This window comes from Scyliorhinus torazame, unplaced genomic scaffold, assembly GCF_047496885.1.
Source record: "Scyliorhinus torazame isolate Kashiwa2021f unplaced genomic scaffold, sScyTor2.1 scaffold_204, whole genome shotgun sequence".
NCBI classification, from domain to species: Eukaryota; Metazoa; Chordata; class Chondrichthyes; order Carcharhiniformes; family Scyliorhinidae; genus Scyliorhinus; species Scyliorhinus torazame.
Genome location: NW_027307931.1, coordinates 318,302 through 337,460, shown reverse-complemented (window position 1 = coordinate 337,460; position 19,159 = coordinate 318,302). Strand labels below are relative to the sequence as shown.

Sequence of the window (19,159 nt, the reverse complement as noted above, 5' to 3'; positions counted from 1 at the left end):
CCAGTCTCCCTCAATCCCACCCTCTCCCCATATCCCTCAATCCCACCCTCTCCCCGTATCCCTCAATCTCGTCCTCTTCCCGTATCACTCCCCCAGTCTCCCTAAATCCCACCCTCTCCCTGTATCCCTCAATCCCACCCTCTCCCCGTATCCCTCAATCCCACCCTCTCCCCGTATCGCTCAATCTCGTCCTCTCCCCGTCTCCCTAAATCCCCCCGTCTCCCCGTCTCCCTCAATCCCACCCTCTCCCCGTATTCCCTCAATCCCACCCTCTCCCCATATCCCTCAATCCCCACCCTCTCCCCGTATCCCTCAATCTCGCCCTCTTCCCGTATCACTTCCAAAGTCTCCATCAATCCCACCCTCTCCCCGTATCCTTCAATCCCCACCCTCTCCCCCATATCCCTCAATCCCACCCTCTCCCCCATATCCCTCAATCTCATCCTCTTCCCGTATCACTCCCCCCCCATCTCCCTCAATCTCACCCTCTCCCCGTATCCCTCAATCCCCACCCTCTCCCCATATCCCTCAATCCCCACCCTCTCCCCGTATCCCTCAATCTCGTCCTCTTCCCGTATCACTCCCCCTGTCTCCCTCAATCCCATCCTCTCCCCGTATCCCTCAATCTCGTCCTCTTCCCGTATCCCTCCCCCAGTCTCCCTCAATCCCACCCTCTCCCCGTATCCCTCAATCCCCACCCTCTCCCCCGTATCCCTCAATCTCGTCCTCTTCCCGTATCACTCCCCCAGTCTCCCTCAATCCCACCCTCGCCCCGTATCCCTCAATCCCCACCCTCTCCCCCGTATCCCTCAATCCCACCCTCTCCCCATATCCCTCAATCCCACCGTCTCCCCATATCCCTCAATCTCGTCCTCTTCCCGTATCACTACCCCAGTCTCCCTCAATCCCACCCTCTCCCCTTATCACTCCCCCAGTCTCCCTCAATCCCACCCTCTCCCCATATCCCTCAATCCCACCCTCTCCCCGTATCCCTCAATCTCGTCCTCTTCCCGTATCACTCCCCCAGTCTCCCTAAATCCCACCCTCTCCCTGTATCCCTCAATACCACCCTCTCCCCGTATCCCTCAATCCCACCCTCTCCCCGTATCCCTCAATCTCGTCCTCTCCCGTCTCCCTCAATCCCCCCCTCTCCCCGTCTCCCTCAATCCCCCCTCTCCCCGTCTCCCTCAATCCCACCCTCTCCCCGTATCCCTCAGTCCCCGCCCTCTCCCCGTATCCCTCAATCTCGTCCTCTTCCCGTATCACCCCCCCAGTCTCCCTCAATCCCACCCTCTCCCCGTATTCCCTCAATCCCACCCTCTCCCCCGTATCCCTCAATCCCCACCCTCTCCCCGTATCCCTCAATCTCGCCCTCTTCCCGTATCACCCCCCCAGTCTCCCTCAATCCCACCCTCTCCCCGTATCCTTCAATCCCCACCCTCTCCCCCATATCCCTCAATCCCACCCTCTCCCCCATATCCCTCAATCTCATCCTCTTCCCGTATCCCACCCTCTCCCCGTCTCCCTCAATCCCACCCTCTCCCTGTATCCCTCAATCCCCACCCTCTCCCCGTATCCCTCAATCTCGTCCTCTTCCCGTATCACTCCCCCTGTCTCCCTCAATTCCATCCTCTCCCCGTATCCCTCAATCTCGTCCTCTTCCCGTATCACTCCCTCAGTCTCCCTCAATCCCACCCTCACCCCGTATCCCTCAATCCCCACCCTCTCCCCCGTATCCCTCAATCTCGTCCTCTTCCCGTATCACTCCCCCAGTCTCCCTCAATCTCACCCTCTCCCCGTATCCCTCAATCCCCACCCTCTCCCCCGTATCCCTCAATCCCACCCTCTCCCCATATCCCTCAATCCCACCCTCTCCCCATATCCCTCAATCTCGTCCTCTTCCCGTATCACTACCCCAGTCTCCCTCAATCCCACCCTCTCCCCTTATCACTCCCCCAGTCTCCCTCAATCCCACCCTCTCCCCATATCCCTCAATCCCACCCTCTCCCCGTATCCCTCAATCTCGTCCTCTTCCCGTATCACTCCCCCAGTCTCCCTAAATCCCACCCTCTCCCCGTATCCCTCAATCCCACCGTCTCCCCATATCCCTCAATCCCCACCCTCTCCCCATATCCCTCAAACCCACCCTCTCCCCGTATCCCTCAATCTCGTCCTCTTCCCGTATCACTCCCCCAGTCTCCCTCAATCCCACCCTCTCCCCGTATCCCTCAATCCCCACCCTCTCCCCCGTATCCCTCAATCCCACCCTCTCCCACCTATCCCTCAATCTCGTCCTCTTCCCGTATCACCCCCCAGTCTCCCTCAATCCCACCCTCTCCCCGTATCCCTCAATCTCGTCCTCTTCCCGTATCACTCCCCCAGTCTCCCTAAATCCCACCCTCTCCCCGTATCCCTCAATCCCACCGTCTCCCCATATCCCTCAATCCCCACCCTCTCCCCATATCCCTCAAACCCACCCTCTCCCCGTATCCCTCAATCTCGTCCTCTTCCCGTATCACTCCCCCAGTCTCCCTCAATCCCACCCTCTCCCCGTATCCCTCAATCCCCACCCTCTCCCCCGTATCCCTCAATCCCACCCTCTCCCACCTATCCCTCAATCTCGTCCTCTTCCCGTATCACTCTCCCAGTCTCCCTCAATCCCACCCTCTCCCCATATCACTCCCCCAGTCTCCCTCAATCCCACCCTCTCCCCGTATCCTTCAATCCCCGCCCTCTCCCCGTATCCCTCAATCCCCAACCTCTCCCCGTATCCCTCAATCCCCATCCACTCCCCGTATCCCTCAATCCCCACCCTCTTCCCCCATATCCCTCAATCTCGTCCTCTTCCCGTATCCCTCAATCCCACCCTCTCCCCCGTATCCCTCAATCCCCACCCTCTCCCCGTATCCCTCAATCCCACCCTCTCCCCCTTATCCCTCAGTCCCCACCCTCACCCCGTATCCCTCAATCCCACCCTCTCCCCGTATCCCTCAATCCCCGCCCTCTCCCCCGTATCCCTCAATCCCCACCCTCTCCCCGTCTCCCTCAATCCCCACCCACTCCCCGTCTCCCTCAATCCCCACCCTCTCCCTCAATCCCATCCTCTCCCCGTCTCACTCAATCCCCACCCTCTCCCCGTCTCACTCAATCCCCATCCACTCCCCGTATCCCTCAATCCCCACCCTCTTCCCCCATATCCCTCAATCTCGTCCTCTTCCCGTATCCCTCAATCCCACCCTCTCCCCCGTATCCCTCAGTCCCCACCCTCTCCCCGTATCCCTCAATCCCCACCCTCTCCCTGTATCCCTCAATCTCGTCCTCTTCCCGTATCACTCCCCCAGTCTCCCTCAGTCCCACCCTCTCCCCCGTATCCCTCAGTCCCCACCCTCTCCCCGTATCCCTCAGTCCCCACCCTCTCCCCCGTATCCCTCAGTCCCCACCCTCTCCCCGTATCCCTCAATCCCCACCCTCTCCCCATATCCCTCAATCTCGTCCTCTTCCCGTATCACTCCCCCAGTCTCCCTCAATCCCACCCTCTCCCCCGTATGCATCAGTCCCCACCCTCTCCCCGTATCCCTCAGTCCCCACCCTCTCCCCCATATCCCTCAGTCCCCACCCTCACCCCCGTATCCCTCAGTCCCCACCCTCTCCCCCGTATCCCTCAGTCCCCACCCTCTCCCCGTATTCCTCAGTCCCCACCCTCTCCCCCGTATCCCTCAGTCCCCACCCTCTCCACCGTATCCCTCAATCTCGTCCTCTTCCCGTATCACTCCCCCGTCTCCCTCAATCCCACCCTCTTCCCATATCCCTCAGTCCCCACCCTCTCCCCGTCTCACTCAATCCCCATCCACTCCCCGAATCCCTCAATCCCATCCTCTCCCTGTATCCCTCAATCCCACCCTCCCCCCGTCTCCCTCAGTCCCCACCCTCTCCCCCGTATCCCTCAGTCCCCACCCTCTCCCCGTATCCCTCAGTCCCCACCCTCTCCCCCGTATCCCTCAGTCCCCACCCTCTCCCCGTATCCCTCAGTCCCCACCCTCTCCCCCGTATCCCTCAGTCCCCACCCTCTCCCCGTATCCCTCAATCTCGTCCTCTTCCCGTATCACACCCCCAGTCTCCCTCAATCCCACCCTCTCCCCCGTATGCCTCAGTCCCCACCCTCTCCCCGTATCCCTCAGTCCCCACCCTCTCCCCATATCCCTCAATCCCCACCCTCTCCCCGTATCCCTCAATCTCATCCTCTTCCCGTATCACTCCCCCCGTCTCCCTCAATCCCCGCCCTCTCCCCGTATCCCTCAATCCCACCCTCTCCCCGTCTCCCACAATCACACCCTCTCCCCGTCTCCCTCAGTCCCCACCCTCTCCCCGTCTCCCTCAATCTCATCCTCTTCCCGTATCACTCAATCCCCACCATCTCCCCGTCTCCCTCAGTCCCCACCCTCTCCCCGTCTCCCTCAATCTCATCCTCTTCCCGTATCACTCAATCCCCACCCTCTCCCCGTATCCCTCAATCCCCACCCTCTCCCCGTATCCCACAATCCCCCCTCTCCCCGACTCCCTCAATCCCCACCCTCTCCCCGTCTCCCTCAATCCCCACCCTCTCCCCGTATCCCTCAGTCCCCACCCTCTCCCCGTCTCCCTCAATCCCCCCTCTCCCCGTCTCCCTCAATCCCACCCTCTCCCCGTCTCACTCAATCCCACCCTCTCCCCCATATCCCTCAGTCCCCACCCTCCCCCCGTATCCCTCAATCCCCACCCTCTCCCCGTCTCCCTCAGTCCCCACCCTCTCCCCGTCTCCCTCAGTCCCCACCCTCTCCCCTACTCCCTCAATCCCCACCCTCTCCCCGTCTCCCTCAATCCCCACCCTCTCCCCGTCTCCCTCAGTCCCCACCCTCTCCCCGTCTCCCTCAGTCCCCACCCTCTCCCCGTCTCACTCAATCCCCTTCCACTCCCCGTATCCCTCAATCCCCACCCTCTTCCCCCATATCCCTCAATCTCGTCCTCTTCCCGTATCCCTCAATCCCACCCTCTCCCCCGTATCCCTCAGTCCCCACCCTCTCCCCGTATCCCTCAATCCCACCCTCTCCCCCATATCCCTCAGTCCCCACCCTCACCCCGTATCCCTCAATCCCACCCTCTCCCCGTATCCCTCAATCCCCGCCCTCTCCCCCGTATCCCTCAATCCCCACCCTCTCCCCGTCTCCCTCAATCCCCCCTCTCCCCGTCTCCCTCAATCCCACCCTCTCCCCGTCTCACTCAATCCCACCCTCTCCCCCATATCCCTCAGTCCCCACCCTCCCCCCGTATCCCTCAATCCCCACCCTCTCCCTGTATCCCTCAATCTCGTCCTCTTCCCGTATCCCTCAATCCCCACCCTCTCCCCCGTATTCCTCAGTCCCCACCCTCTCCCCCGTATCCCTCAGTCCCCACCCTCCCCCCGTATCCCTCAATCCCCACCCTCTCCCCGTATCCCTCAATCTCGTCCTCTTCCCGTATCACTCCCCCTGTCTCCCTCAATCCCCACCCTCTCCCTCAATCCCACCCTCTCCCCGTCTCACTCAATCCCCACCCTCTCCCCGTCTCCCTCAATCCCACCCTCTCCCAGTCTCACTCAATCCCCACCCTCTCCCCGTCTCACTCAATCCCCATCCACTCCCCGTATCCCTCAATCCCCACCCTCTTCCCCCATATCCCTCAATCTCGTCCTCTTCCCGTATCCCTCAATCCCACCCTCTCCCCCGTATCCCTCAGTCCCCACCCTCTCCCCGTATCCCTCAATCCCCACCCTCTCCCTGTATCCCTCAATCTCGTCCTCTTCCCGTATCACTCCCCCAGTCTCCCTCAGTCCCACCCTCTCCCCCGTATCCCTCAGTCCCCACCCTCTCCCCGTATCACTCAGTCCCCACCCTCTCCCCCGTATCCCTCAGTCCCCACCCTCTCCCCGTCTCCCTCAATCCCCCCCTCTCCCCGTCTCCCTCAATCCCACCCTCTCCCCGTATCCCTCAATCTCGTCCTCTTCCCGTATCACTCCCCCAGTCTCCCTCAATCCCACCCTCTCCCGGTATCCCTCAATCCCCACCCTCTCCCCCGTATCCCTCAATCTCGTCCTCTTCCCGTATCACTCCCCCAGTCTCCCTCAATCCCACCCTCTCCCTGTATCCCTCAAACCCCCTCTCCCCGTATCCCTCAATCCCACCCTCTCCCTGTATCCCTCAATACCCCCCTCTCGCCGTCTCCCTCAATCCCACCCTCTCCCCGTATCCCTCAATCTCGTCCTCTTCCCGTATCACTCCCCCAGTCTCCCTCAATCCCACCCTCTCCCCGTATCCCTCAATCCACACCCTCTCCCCCGTATCCCTCAATCTCGTCCTCTTCCCGTATCACTCCCCCAGTCTCCCTCAATCCCACCCTCTCCCTGTATCCCTCAAACCCCCTCTCCCCGTATCCCTCAATCTCACCCTCTCCCTGTATCCCTCAAACCCCCTCTCCCCGTATCCCTCAATCTCGTCCTCTCCCCGTCTCCCTCAATCCCCCCCTCTCCCCGTCTCCCTCAATCCCACCCTCTCCCCGTATCCCTCAATCTCGTCCTCTTCCCGTATCACTCCCCCAGTTTCCCTCAATCCCACCCTCTCCCCGTATCCCTTAATCCCCACCATCTCCCCCATATCCTCAATCTCGTCCTCTTCCCGTATCACTCCCCCAGTCTCCCTCAATCCCACCCTCTCCCCTTATCACTCCCCCAGTCTCCCTCAATCCCACCCTCTCCCCATATCCCTCAATCCCACCCTCTCCCCGTATCCCTCAATCTCGTCCTCTTCCCGTATCACTCCCCCAGTCTCCCTAAATCCCACCCTCTCCCTGTATCCCTCAATCCCACCCTCTCCCCGTATCCCTCAATCCCACCCTCTCCCCGTATCGCTCAATCTCGTCCTCTCCCCGTCTCCCTAAATCCCCCCGTCTCCCCGTCTCCCTCAATCCCACCCTCTCCCCGTATTCCCTCAATCCCACCCTCTCCCCATATCCCTCAATCCCCACCCTCTCCCCGTATCCCTCAATCTCGCCCTCTTCCCGTATCACTTCCAAAGTCTCCATCAATCCCACCCTCTCCCCGTATCCTTCAATCCCCACCCTCTCCCCCATATCCCTCAATCCCACCCTCTCCCCCATATCCCTCAATCTCATCCTCTTCCCGTATCACTCCCCCCCCATCTCCCTCAATCTCACCCTCTCCCCGTATCCCTCAATCCCCACCCTCTCCCCATATCCCTCAATCCCCACCCTCTCCCCGTATCCCTCAATCTCGTCCTCTTCCCGTATCACTCCCCCTGTCTCCCTCAATCCCATCCTCTCCCCGTATCCCTCAATCTCGTCCTCTTCCCGTATCCCTCCCCCAGTCTCCCTCAATCCCACCCTCTCCCCGTATCCCTCAATCCCCACCCTCTCCCCCGTATCCCTCAATCTCGTCCTCTTCCCGTATCACTCCCCCAGTCTCCCTCAATCCCACCCTCGCCCCGTATCCCTCAATCCCCACCCTCTCCCCCGTATCCCTCAATCCCACCCTCTCCCCATATCCCTCAATCCCACCGTCTCCCCATATCCCTCAATCTCGTCCTCTTCCCGTATCACTACCCCAGTCTCCCTCAATCCCACCCTCTCCCCTTATCACTCCCCCAGTCTCCCTCAATCCCACCCTCTCCCCATATCCCTCAATCCCACCCTCTCCCCGTATCCCTCAATCTCGTCCTCTTCCCGTATCACTCCCCCAGTCTCCCTAAATCCCACCCTCTCCCTGTATCCCTCAATACCACCCTCTCCCCGTATCCCTCAATCCCACCCTCTCCCCGTATCCCTCAATCTCGTCCTCTCCCGTCTCCCTCAATCCCCCCCTCTCCCCGTCTCCCTCAATCCCCCCTCTCCCCGTCTCCCTCAATCCCACCCTCTCCCCGTATCCCTCAGTCCCCGCCCTCTCCCCGTATCCCTCAATCTCGTCCTCTTCCCGTATCACCCCCCCAGTCTCCCTCAATCCCACCCTCTCCCCGTATTCCCTCAATCCCACCCTCTCCCCCGTATCCCTCAATCCCCACCCTCTCCCCGTATCCCTCAATCTCGCCCTCTTCCCGTATCACCCCCCCAGTCTCCCTCAATCCCACCCTCTCCCCGTATCCTTCAATCCCCACCCTCTCCCCCATATCCCTCAATCCCACCCTCTCCCCCATATCCCTCAATCTCATCCTCTTCCCGTATCCCACCCTCTCCCCGTCTCCCTCAATCCCACCCTCTCCCTGTATCCCTCAATCCCCACCCTCTCCCCGTATCCCTCAATCTCGTCCTCTTCCCGTATCACTCCCCCTGTCTCCCTCAATTCCATCCTCTCCCCGTATCCCTCAATCTCGTCCTCTTCCCGTATCACTCCCTCAGTCTCCCTCAATCCCACCCTCACCCCGTATCCCTCAATCCCCACCCTCTCCCCCGTATCCCTCAATCTCGTCCTCTTCCCGTATCACTCCCCCAGTCTCCCTCAATCTCACCCTCTCCCCGTATCCCTCAATCCCCACCCTCTCCCCCGTATCCCTCAATCCCACCCTCTCCCCATATCCCTCAATCCCACCCTCTCCCCATATCCCTCAATCTCGTCCTCTTCCCGTATCACTACCCCAGTCTCCCTCAATCCCACCCTCTCCCCTTATCACTCCCCCAGTCTCCCTCAATCCCACCCTCTCCCCATATCCCTCAATCCCACCCTCTCCCCGTATCCCTCAATCTCGTCCTCTTCCCGTATCACTCCCCCAGTCTCCCTAAATCCCACCCTCTCCCCGTATCCCTCAATCCCACCGTCTCCCCATATCCCTCAATCCCCACCCTCTCCCCATATCCCTCAAACCCACCCTCTCCCCGTATCCCTCAATCTCGTCCTCTTCCCGTATCACTCCCCCAGTCTCCCTCAATCCCACCCTCTCCCCGTATCCCTCAATCCCCACCCTCTCCCCCGTATCCCTCAATCCCACCCTCTCCCACCTATCCCTCAATCTCGTCCTCTTCCCGTATCACCCCCCAGTCTCCCTCAATCCCACCCTCTCCCCGTATCCCTCAATCTCGTCCTCTTCCCGTATCACTCCCCCAGTCTCCCTAAATCCCACCCTCTCCCCGTATCCCTCAATCCCACCGTCTCCCCATATCCCTCAATCCCCACCCTCTCCCCATATCCCTCAAACCCACCCTCTCCCCGTATCCCTCAATCTCGTCCTCTTCCCGTATCACTCCCCCAGTCTCCCTCAATCCCACCCTCTCCCCGTATCCCTCAATCCCCACCCTCTCCCCCGTATCCCTCAATCCCACCCTCTCCCACCTATCCCTCAATCTCGTCCTCTTCCCGTATCACTCTCCCAGTCTCCCTCAATCCCACCCTCTCCCCATATCACTCCCCCAGTCTCCCTCAATCCCACCCTCTCCCCGTATCCTTCAATCCCCGCCCTCTCCCCGTATCCCTCAATCCCCAACCTCTCCCCGTATCCCTCAATCCCCATCCACTCCCCGTATCCCTCAATCCCCACCCTCTTCCCCCATATCCCTCAATCTCGTCCTCTTCCCGTATCCCTCAATCCCACCCTCTCCCCCGTATCCCTCAATCCCCACCCTCTCCCCGTATCCCTCAATCCCACCCTCTCCCCCTTATCCCTCAGTCCCCACCCTCACCCCGTATCCCTCAATCCCACCCTCTCCCCGTATCCCTCAATCCCCGCCCTCTCCCCCGTATCCCTCAATCCCCACCCTCTCCCCGTCTCCCTCAATCCCCACCCACTCCCCGTCTCCCTCAATCCCCACCCTCTCCCTCAATCCCATCCTCTCCCCGTCTCACTCAATCCCCACCCTCTCCCCGTCTCACTCAATCCCCATCCACTCCCCGTATCCCTCAATCCCCACCCTCTTCCCCCATATCCCTCAATCTCGTCCTCTTCCCGTATCCCTCAATCCCACCCTCTCCCCCGTATCCCTCAGTCCCCACCCTCTCCCCGTATCCCTCAATCCCCACCCTCTCCCTGTATCCCTCAATCTCGTCCTCTTCCCGTATCACTCCCCCAGTCTCCCTCAGTCCCACCCTCTCCCCCGTATCCCTCAGTCCCCACCCTCTCCCCGTATCCCTCAGTCCCCACCCTCTCCCCCGTATCCCTCAGTCCCCACCCTCTCCCCGTATCCCTCAATCCCCACCCTCTCCCCATATCCCTCAATCTCGTCCTCTTCCCGTATCACTCCCCCAGTCTCCCTCAATCCCACCCTCTCCCCCGTATGCATCAGTCCCCACCCTCTCCCCGTATCCCTCAGTCCCCACCCTCTCCCCCATATCCCTCAGTCCCCACCCTCACCCCCGTATCCCTCAGTCCCCACCCTCTCCCCCGTATCCCTCAGTCCCCACCCTCTCCCCGTATTCCTCAGTCCCCACCCTCTCCCCCGTATCCCTCAGTCCCCACCCTCTCCACCGTATCCCTCAATCTCGTCCTCTTCCCGTATCACTCCCCCGTCTCCCTCAATCCCACCCTCTTCCCATATCCCTCAGTCCCCACCCTCTCCCCGTCTCACTCAATCCCCATCCACTCCCCGAATCCCTCAATCCCATCCTCTCCCTGTATCCCTCAATCCCACCCTCCCCCCGTCTCCCTCAGTCCCCACCCTCTCCCCCGTATCCCTCAGTCCCCACCCTCTCCCCGTATCCCTCAGTCCCCACCCTCTCCCCCGTATCCCTCAGTCCCCACCCTCTCCCCGTATCCCTCAGTCCCCACCCTCTCCCCCGTATCCCTCAGTCCCCACCCTCTCCCCGTATCCCTCAATCTCGTCCTCTTCCCGTATCACACCCCCAGTCTCCCTCAATCCCACCCTCTCCCCCGTATGCCTCAGTCCCCACCCTCTCCCCGTATCCCTCAGTCCCCACCCTCTCCCCATATCCCTCAATCCCCACCCTCTCCCCGTATCCCTCAATCTCATCCTCTTCCCGTATCACTCCCCCCGTCTCCCTCAATCCCCGCCCTCTCCCCGTATCCCTCAATCCCACCCTCTCCCCGTCTCCCACAATCACACCCTCTCCCCGTCTCCCTCAGTCCCCACCCTCTCCCCGTCTCCCTCAATCTCATCCTCTTCCCGTATCACTCAATCCCCACCATCTCCCCGTCTCCCTCAGTCCCCACCCTCTCCCCGTCTCCCTCAATCTCATCCTCTTCCCGTATCACTCAATCCCCACCCTCTCCCCGTATCCCTCAATCCCCACCCTCTCCCCGTATCCCACAATCCCCCCTCTCCCCGACTCCCTCAATCCCCACCCTCTCCCCGTCTCCCTCAATCCCCACCCTCTCCCCGTATCCCTCAGTCCCCACCCTCTCCCCGTCTCCCTCAATCCCCCCTCTCCCCGTCTCCCTCAATCCCACCCTCTCCCCGTCTCACTCAATCCCACCCTCTCCCCCATATCCCTCAGTCCCCACCCTCCCCCCGTATCCCTCAATCCCCACCCTCTCCCCGTCTCCCTCAGTCCCCACCCTCTCCCCGTCTCCCTCAGTCCCCACCCTCTCCCCTACTCCCTCAATCCCCACCCTCTCCCCGTCTCCCTCAATCCCCACCCTCTCCCCGTCTCCCTCAGTCCCCACCCTCTCCCCGTCTCCCTCAGTCCCCACCCTCTCCCCGTCTCACTCAATCCCCTTCCACTCCCCGTATCCCTCAATCCCCACCCTCTTCCCCCATATCCCTCAATCTCGTCCTCTTCCCGTATCCCTCAATCCCACCCTCTCCCCCGTATCCCTCAGTCCCCACCCTCTCCCCGTATCCCTCAATCCCACCCTCTCCCCCATATCCCTCAGTCCCCACCCTCACCCCGTATCCCTCAATCCCACCCTCTCCCCGTATCCCTCAATCCCCGCCCTCTCCCCCGTATCCCTCAATCCCCACCCTCTCCCCGTCTCCCTCAATCCCCCCTCTCCCCGTCTCCCTCAATCCCACCCTCTCCCCGTCTCACTCAATCCCACCCTCTCCCCCATATCCCTCAGTCCCCACCCTCCCCCCGTATCCCTCAATCCCCACCCTCTCCCTGTATCCCTCAATCTCGTCCTCTTCCCGTATCCCTCAATCCCCACCCTCTCCCCCGTATTCCTCAGTCCCCACCCTCTCCCCCGTATCCCTCAGTCCCCACCCTCCCCCCGTATCCCTCAATCCCCACCCTCTCCCCGTATCCCTCAATCTCGTCCTCTTCCCGTATCACTCCCCCTGTCTCCCTCAATCCCCACCCTCTCCCTCAATCCCACCCTCTCCCCGTCTCACTCAATCCCCACCCTCTCCCCGTCTCCCTCAATCCCACCCTCTCCCCGTCTCACTCAATCCCCATCCACTCCCCGTATCCCTCAATCCCCACCCTCTTCCCCCATATCCCTCAATCTCGTCCTCTTCCCGTATCCCTCAATCCCACCCTCTCCCCCGTATCCCTCAGTCCCCACCCTCTCCCCGTATCCCTCAATCCCCACCCTCTCCCTGTATCCCTCAATCTCGTCCTCTTCCCGTATCACTCCCCCAGTCTCCCTCAGTCCCACCCTCTCCCCCGTATCCCTCAGTCCCCACCCTCTCCCCGTATCCCTCAGTCCCCACCCTCTCCCCCGTATCCCTCAGTCCCCACCCTCTCCCCGTATCCCTCAATCCCCACCCTCTCCCCGTATCCCTCAATCTCGTCCTCTTCCCGTATCACTCCCGCAGTCTCCCTCAATCCCACCCTCTCCCCCGTATGCATCAGTCCCCACCCTCTCCCCGTATCCCTCAGTCCCCACCCTCTCCCCCATATCCCTCAGTCCCCACCCTCACCCCCGTATCCCTCAGTCCCCACCCTCTCCCCCGTATCCCTCAGTCCCCACCCTCTCCCCGTATTCCTCAGTCCACACCCTCTCCCCCGTATCCCTCAGTCCCCACCCTCTCCCCGTATCCCTCAGTCCCCACCCTCTCCCCCGTATCCCTCAGTCCCCACCCTCTCCCCCGTATCCCTCAGTCCCCACCCTCTCCCCGTATTCCTCAGTCCCCACCCTCTCCCAGTATCCCTCAATCCCCACCCTCTCCCCGTATCCCTCAATCTCGTCCTCTTCCCGTATCACTCCCCCTGTCTCCCTCAATCCCCACCCTCTCCCTCAATCCCACCCTCTCCCCGTCTCACTCAATCCCCACCCTCTCCCCGTATCCCTCAGTCCCCACCCTCTCCCCGTATCCCTCAGTCCCCACCCTCTCCCCGTATCCCTCAATCTCGTCCTCTTCCCGTATCACACCCCCAGTCTCCCTCAATCCCACCCTCTCCCCCGTATGCCTCAGTCCCCACCCTCTCCCCGTATCCCTCAATCTCGTCCTCTTCCCGTATCACACCCCCAGTCTCCCTCAATCCCACCCTCTCCCCCGTATGCCTCAGTCCCCACCCTCTCCCCGTATCCCTCAGTCCCCACCCTCTCCCCATATCCCTCAATCCCCACCCTCTCCCCGTATCCCTCAATCTCATCCTCTTCCCGTATCACTCCCCCCGTCTCCCTCAATCCCCGCCCTCTCCCCGTATCCCTCAATCCCACCCTCTCCCCGTCTCCCACAATCACACCCTCTCCCCGTCTCCCTCAGTCCCCACCCTCTCCCCGTCTCCCTCAATCTCATCCTCTTCCCGTATCACTCAATCCCCACCATCTCCCCGTCTCCCTCAGTCCCCACCCTCTCCCCGTCTCCCTCAATCTCATCCTCTTCCCGTATCACTCAATCCCCAACCTCTCCCCGTATCCCTCAATCCCCACCCTCTCCCCGTATCCCACAATCCCCCCTCTCCCCGACTCCCTCAATCCCCACCCTCTCCCCGTCTCCCTCAATCCCCACCCTCTCCCCGTCTCCCTCAGTCCCCACCCTCTCCCCGTCTCCCTCAGTCCCCACCCTCTCCCCTACTCCCTCAATCCCCACCCTCTCCCCGTATCCCTCAATCCCACCCTCTCCCCCATATCCCTCAGTCCCCACCCTCTCCCCGTATCCCTCAATCCCCACCCTCTCCCCGTATCCCTCAATCCCACCCTCTCCCCCGTATCCCTCAATCCCCGCCCTCTCCCCGTATCCCTCAATCCCACCCTCTCCCCGTATCCCTCAATCCCACCCTCTCCCCCGTATCCCTCAATCCCCGCCCTCTCCCCCGTATCCCTCAATCCCCACCCTCTCCCCGTCTCCCTCAATCCCCCCTCTCCCCGTCTCCCTCAGTCCCCACCCTCCCCCCGTATCCCTCAATCCCCACCCTCTCCCTGTATCCCTCAATCTCGTCCTCTTCCCGTATCCCTCAATCCCCACCCTCTCCCCCGTATCCCTCAGTCCCCACCCTCTCCCCCGTATCCCTCAGTCCCCACCCTCCCCCCGTATCCCTCAATCCCCACCCTCTCCCCGTATCCCTCAATCTCGTCCTCTTCCCGTATCACTCCCCCTGTCTCCCTCAATCCCCACCCTCTCCCTCAATCCCACCCTCTCCCCGTCTCACTCAATCCCCACCCTCTCCCCGTCTCCCTCAATCCCACCCTCTCCCCGTCTCACTCAATCCCCATCCACTCCCCGTATCCCTCAATCCCCACCCTCTTCCCCCATATCCCTCAATCTCGTCCTCTTCCCGTATCCCTCAATCCCACCCTCTCCCCCGTATCCCTCAGTCCCCACCCTCTCCCCGTATCCCTCAATCCCCACCCTCTCCCTGTATCCCTCAATCTCGTCCTCTTCCCGTATCACTCCCCCAGTCTCCCTCAGTCCCACCCTCTCCCCCGTATCCCTCAGTCCCCACCCTCTCCCCGTATCCCTCAGTCCCCACCCTCTCCCCCGTATCCCTCAGTCCCCACCCTCTCCCCGTATCCCTCAGTCCCCACCCTCTCCCCGTATCCCTCAATCCCCACCCTCTCCCCGTATCCCTCAATCTCGTCCTCTTCCCGTATCACTCCCCCAGTCTCCCGCAATCCCACCCTCTCCCCCGTATGCATCAGTCCCCACCCTCTCCCCGTATCCCTCAGTCCCCACCCTCTCCCCCATATCCCTCAGTCCCCACCCTCACCCCCGTATCCCTCAGTCCCCACCCTCTCCCCCGTATCCCTCAGTCCCCACCCTCTCCCAGTATTCCTCAGTCCCCACCCTCTCCCCCGTATCCCTCAGTCCCCACCCTCTCCCCGTATCCCTCAGTCCCCACCCTCTCCCCCGTATCCCTCAGTCCCCACCCTCTCCCCGTATCCCTCAATCCCCACCCTCTCCCCGTATCCCTCAATCTCGTCCTCTTCACGTATCACTCCCCCTGTCTCCCTCAATCCCCACCCTCTCCCTCAATCCCACCCTCTCCCCGTCTCACTCAATCCCCACCCTCTCCCCGTCTCCCTCAATCCCACCCTCTCCCCGTCTCACTCAATCCCCATCCACTCCCCGTATCCCTCAATCCCCACCCTCTTCCCCCATATCCCTCAATCTCGTCCTCTTCCCGTATCCCTCAATCCCACCCTCTCCCCGTCTCCCTCAGTCCCCACCCTCTCCCCGTATCCCTCAATCCCCACCCTCTCCCTGTATCCCTCAATCTCGTCCTCTTCCCGTATCACTCCCCCAGTCTCCCTCAGTCCCACCCTCTCCCCCGTATCCCTCAGTCCCCACCCTCTCCCCGTATCCCTCAGTCCCCACCCTCTCCCCCGTATCCCTCAGTCCCCACCCTCTCCCCGTATCCCTCAATCCCCACCCTCTCCCCGTATCCCTCAATCTCGTCCTCTTCCCGTATCACTCCCCCAGTCTCCCGCAATCCCACCCTCTCCCCCGTATGCATCAGTCCCCACCCTCTCCCCGTATCCCTCAGTCCCCACCCTCTCCCCCATATCCCTCAGTCCCCACCCTCACCCCCGTATCCCTCAGTCCCCACCCTCTCCCCCGTATCCCTCAGTCCCCACCCTCTCCCCGTATTCCTCAGTCCCCACCCTCTCCCCCGTATCCCTCAGTCCCCACCCTCTCCCCGTATCCCTCAGTCCCCACCCTCTCCCCCGTATCCCTCAGTCCCCACCCTCTCCCCGTATCCCTCAATCCCCACCCTCTCCCCGTATCCCTCAATCTCGTCCTCTTCCCGTATCACTCCCCCTGTCTCCCTCAATCCCCACCCTCTCCCTCAATCCCACCCTCTCCCCGTCTCACTCAATCCCCACCCTCTCCCCGTCTCCCTCAATCCCACCCTCTCCCCGTCTCACTCAATCCCCATCCACTCCCCGTATCCCTCAATCCCCACCCTCTTCCCCCATATCCCTCAATCTCGTCCTCTTCCCGTATCCCTCAATCCCACCCTCTCCCCCGTATCCCTCAGTCCCCACCCTCTCCCCGTATCCCTCAATCCCCACCCTCTCCCTGTATCCCTCAATCTCGTCCTCTTCCCGTATCACTCCCCCAGTCTCCCTCAGTCCCACCCTCTCCCCCGTATCCCTCAGTCCCCACCCTCTCCCCGTATCCCTCAGTCCCCACCCTCTCCCCCGTATCCCTCAGTCCCCACCCTCTCCCCGTATCCCTCAATCCCCACCCTCTCCCCGTATCCCTCAATTTTGTCCTCTTCCCGTATCACTCCCCCAGTCTCCCTCAATCCCACCCTCTCCCCCGTATGCATCAGTCCCCACCCTCTCCCCGTATCCCTCAGTCCCCACCCTCTCCCCCATATCCCTCAGTCCCCACCCTCACCCCCGTATCCCTCAGTCCCCACCCTCTCCCCCGTATCCCTCAGTCCCCACCCTCTCCCCGTATTCCTCAGTCCCCACCCTCTCCCCCGTATCCCTCAGTCCCCACCCTCTCCCCCGTATCCCTCAGTCCCCACCCTCTCCACCGTATCCCTCAATCTCGTCCTCTTCCCGTATTACGCCCCCGTCTCCCTCAATCCCACCCTCTTCCCATATCCCTCAGTCCCCACCCTCTCCCCGTCTCACTCAATCCCCATCCACTCCCCGAATCCCTCAATCCCATCCTCTCCCTGTATCCCTCAATCCCACCCTCCCCCCGTCTCCCTCAGTCCCCACCCTCTCCCCCGTATCCCTCAGTCCCCACCCTCTCCCCGTATCCCTCAGTCCCCACCCTCTCACCCGTATCCCTCAGTCCCCACCCTCTCCCCGTATCCCTCAGTCCCCACCCTCTCCCCCTTATCACTCAGTCCCCACCCTCTCCCCCGTATCCCTCAGTCCCCACCCTCTCCCCGTATCCCTCAATCTCGTCCTCTTCCCGTATCACACCCCCAGTCTCCCTCAATCCCACCCTCTCCCCCGTATGCCTCAGTCCCCACCCTCTCCCCGTATCCCTCAGTCCCCACCCTCTCCCCATATCCCTCAATCCCCACCCTCTCCCCGTATCCCTCAATCTCATCCTCTTCCCGTATCACTCCCCCCGTCTCCCTCAATCCCCGCCCTCTCCCCGTATCCCTCAATCCCACCCTCTCCCCATCTCCCACAATCACACCCTCTCCCCGTCTCCCTCAGTCCCCACCCTCTCCCCGTCTCCCTCAATCTCATCCTCTTCCCGTATCACTCAATCCCCACCCTCTCCCCGTATCCCTCAATCCCCACCCTCTCCCCGTATCCCACAATCCCCCCCTCTCCCCGACTCCCTCAATCCCCACCCTCTCCCCGTCTCCCTCAATCCCCACCCTCTCCCCGTCTCCCTCAGTCCCCACCCTCTCCCCGTCTCCCTCAGTCCCCACCCTCTCCCCTACTCCCTCAATCCCCACCCTCTCCCCGTATCCCTCAATCCCAACCTCTACCCCATATCCCTCAGTCCCCACCCTCTCCCCGTATCCCTCAATCCCACCCTCTCCCCCATATCCCTCAGTCCCCACCCTCTCCCCGTATCCCTCAATCCCCACCCTCTCCCCGTCTCCCTCAATCCCCACCCTCTCCCCGTCTCCCTCAATCCCCACCCCCTCCCCGTCTCCCTCAATCCCCACCCTCTTCCCCCATATCCCTCAATCTCGTCCTCTTCCCGTATCCCTCAATCCCACCCTCTCCCCCGTATCCCTCAGTCCCCACCCTCTCCCCGTATCCCTCAATCCCCACCCTCTCCCCGTATCCCTCAATCCCCACCCTCTCCCCGTATCCCTCAATCCCCGCCCTCTCCCCCGTATCCCTCAATCCCCACCCTCTCCCCGTATCCCTCAATCCCCACCCACTCCCCGTCTCCCTCAATCCCCACCCTCTCCCTCAATCCCACCCTCTCCCCGTCTCACTCAATCCCCACCCTCTCCCCGTCTCCCTCAATCCCACCCTCTCCCCTTCTCACTCAATCCCCACCCTCTCCCCGTCTCCCTCAATCCCCACCCTCTCCCTGTATCCCTCAATCTCGTCCTCGTCCCGTATCCCTCAATCCCACCCTCTCCCCCGTATCCCTCAGTCCCCACCCTCTCCCCGTATCCCTCAATCCCCACCCTCTCCCTGTATCCCTCAATCTCGTCCTCTTCCCGTATCACTCCCCCAGTCTCCCTCAGTCCCACCCTCTCCCCCGTATCCCTCAGTCCCCACCCTCTCCCCGTATCCCTCAGTCCCCACCCTCTCCCCCGTATCCCTCAGTCCCCACCCTCTCCCCGTATCCCTCAATCCCCACCCTCTCCCCGTATCCCTCAATCTCGTCCTCTTCCCGTATCACTCCCCCGTCTCCCTCAATCCCACCCTCTTCCCATATCCCTCAGTCCCCACCCTCTCCCCGTCTCACTCAATCCCCATCCACTCCCCGAATCCCTCAATCCCATCCTCTCCCTGTATCCCTCAATCCCACCCTCCCCCCGTATCCCTCAGTCCCCACCCTCTCCCCGTATCCCTCAGTCCCCACCCTCTCCCCCGTATCCCTCAGTCCCCACCCTCTCCCCGTATCCCTCAGTCCCCACCCTCTCCCCCGTATCCCTCAGTCCCCACCCTCTCCCCGTATCCCTCAATCTCGTCCTCTTCCCGTATCACTCCCCCTGTCTCCCTCAATCCCCACCCTCTCCCCCGTATGCCTCAGTCCCCACCCTCTCCCCGTATCCCTCAGTCCCCACCCTCTCCCCGTATCCCTCAATCCCCACCCTCTCCCCGTATCCCTCAATCTCGTCCTCTTCCCGTATCACTCCCCCAGTCTCCCTCAATCCCACCCTCTCCCCCGTATCCCTCAGTCCCCACCCTCACCC

At 61.9% G+C, this 19,159-nt stretch overlaps 1 protein-coding gene across 1 annotated transcript in view; it reads right to left on the bottom strand.

The window, feature by feature from the left end:
* LOC140405765 (calcium-binding and coiled-coil domain-containing protein 1-like) overlaps positions 1 to 19,159 on the bottom strand; it is a gene marked incomplete at its 3' end in the record, with an annotated part of 51,533 nt that overhangs the window by 8,790 nt on the left and 23,584 nt on the right. The gene's annotated exons all lie outside the window — the stretch shown is intronic.